We start from the raw sequence: 2,653 nt of genomic DNA on the forward strand, positions 1-2,653 counted from the left end.
GGAGGGGTCATCCCCTATGTCATTGGAGGGAACTTCACTGGTGAGTAGCCCTAGATGAGGCCTGCTTTGGGTGGAGCTGGGTGCTTTGTCTTCCTAGGTCAAGAGAGACCTCCTAGGAAGGACTCAGGTGGCATCGAGTGAATGCCTGGGGCGACAGCCTACCTGCTAATGCTCCTTCGTGCCTCCAAGGCCTGGTCCACCAGTCTTGGGGAAATCACAGTCTCTGTTGGGGCTAAGTCCTCAAAGATGATCACCTTGTTCCCGAGACTTCATGCAGGGGGTGACATACCACCCTGGTCTTGAAGGATAGCTGGGGTTTGCACAATGGGTACATGAGGACAAGCCCTGCAGGCAGAAGGAAGAGTGTGAGCAGCTACACACGGTGGCCTGGCTGTCTCTGCCGGGATAAGCACTGTGGACTTAGTGGTCCCCTGTCACCAGCCACCCAAGCAATGCTCCACATGACAACCAGAGGGGGCCAGTAGATGTGGCACAGCCACCTGGGTCCAAACCCTGGCATCAGTGCTTACCAGTTGGATGCCCTGGGCAAATCACTTAACCTCTCTGTGCCGCAGTTCCTTCTTCTGTAAATGGGGATGATGGTATTTTCTGCTCTACAGAGTTGTTTTGGGAACTAAATGGGTTGATATGGATAAAACAGAACAGTGCCTGGCACACAGTAATTAGTAGTTATTTGCTATTATTGTCATCTTTAAAACATGTAGATCATCCTGTGGTTTCCCACTGCCACTAAAATGAAACTGGAACTCCTGACCATGGCCCGTAAGGCCCTCCCCTCCTAGCTGCTCGCCTCCCTGTCCTCCTGAGTCCCTACGTGTAGCCTCACCGGGCATCTTCCTATTCCAGACCACACCCCCTGGCACATTTATACTTGCACTTGCCCTTCTGTCTGCCTAGAGTGTTCTTTCCCCAGATCTTTGCTTGGCGGGTTTCTTCATATCATCAGCATCTCAGATCAAGTGACACACCCATGGAAAGCCCTTCTCTGACTCCCCACCACTCTACCAGCTCCTCTCTGTCCCAGCACCCTGCTTTATAATCTTTCCAGCATATACCATTACCTGAAATCACTTTACTTGTATTTTTGTTTATTTTTTGTCTCTGTCCTAGCTCTGTGGGAACAGGGATCTTTCTTCTGTCTTGTTTGCACTCCTATATCTCCAACACCTAGAACAGGGCCTGGCAGAGCCTTGGCACTCAACGAATATGCCCACAGCAGGCCTGCAGCCAGTATTAGTTGAATGCCTGAGAAAGCCACACAAGTGACCTTTCCCAGGCTCTCAATGCCATTTACAAGTCCTTCAACTCACTGTGGCTCTGTGACTTCTGTAAGAGGTGACTGATGAAGGCAGATGCCCTGATGACTTATCAAAGCCACTGAAAACCTATGGTGAGTGAGTTGGTAAAGGAACAGGGAAGACCTCGATAGACAGGCAAGACCTGGAACCCGGGAGGCAGCAGGCAGCTCCTCCTAACCACCCGCTCCTCTCTCTTCTTTCACCCCTGCAGCATTAACCCACGGCTTCCTAGTGCCTAGTGACTCTTGATCAGGTGCTAGATGACCGAGACGTCACCCTGCCTTCAAGGAGCTCCCTTCTAATAGCAGAGCGAGCTCTGCACCTAAAGAATCGAAATGCAGGAATTATAAACTGCTAATGTTGCTCTTTGGCATCTTGACTGTGTTCTTTCAGATCTGGGGTGCATTTGTATTACCTTCATCAAAATGAAGTGATTTTATGTATTAAAGTTTTGTTTACACAGGGATTTCATATTATTCTGTAATTAGTAGGATTGCTATTTTGGTGAGTGATTGGGCTACAAAAATTTGAACCAAAAGGATCAATATGTCAAAAAAAAAAAAAAAGAAAGGGATAATTCAGCTAAATTAATACTAATTAGCTAATTACTAATTAACTAAATAGTAATTTAGCTAAATTACTCTTTATTCTATATGGATGTTTTGGGGGACAGCAATATGACACCACACACATCCTCTAGACTATGATGGGAGCCTCCCCCAGTGTTGGGTTTTTTGTTTTATTTTGGTTTTTTGTTGTTGTCGTTGTTTTTTAAAGATGACCGGTAAGGGGATCTTAACCCTTGACTTGGTGTTGTCAGCACCACGCTCACCCAATGAGCCACGGGCCAGCCCCAGTTTTGTTTTGTTTTGATTTGTTTATTTGGCAACACTAAAGAACTTGGGACCCCTTCCCCCCACCATCTTATGTATTTTCCAAACAACTATTTTTCTAGATCATTCTCATAGCTTCTAGTTAAAAGTAAAATAGTCTTCTTTCTGTCAGATTATTAGAATTTGAAAAGAATACTTACTGACATACGTACATCCCGTAAATAACATAACATAGTGTACATAACTATCAGCCTGGAGTTTTATTATTCAATACATTTTCAATCAAGGAAACATGAAGACAAGTGCAGAGAAAGTATTAAATTCACCCATTTTCAAAAGCCTTGTAGAAAATTAGGCCTGAGAATGCCACAGGAGACACTGAAACCCCATGGAAGAGTACACGGGTGTACACGCAGCTGGAACTTCTAGGGCGCGTGGCTCAGCCTCCTACAGGTGGGAAAGAAAGTGAGGGTGGAACGCAGTGCCAGGGAGCTGACTCCC

General features: G+C 46.1%; 1 protein-coding gene across 1 annotated transcript in view; it reads left to right on the plus strand.

The window, feature by feature from the left end:
- Nucleotides 1-2,653, plus strand: part of TLL2 (tolloid-like 2) — a 134,404-nt gene that overhangs the window by 76,007 nt on the left and 55,744 nt on the right. The gene's annotated exons all lie outside the window — the stretch shown is intronic.

This window comes from Galeopterus variegatus, unplaced genomic scaffold (assembly GCF_000696425.1).
Source record: "Galeopterus variegatus unplaced genomic scaffold, G_variegatus-3.0.2 Scaffold1175, whole genome shotgun sequence".
In the NCBI taxonomy this organism is placed as follows: Eukaryota; Metazoa; Chordata; class Mammalia; order Dermoptera; family Cynocephalidae; genus Galeopterus; species Galeopterus variegatus.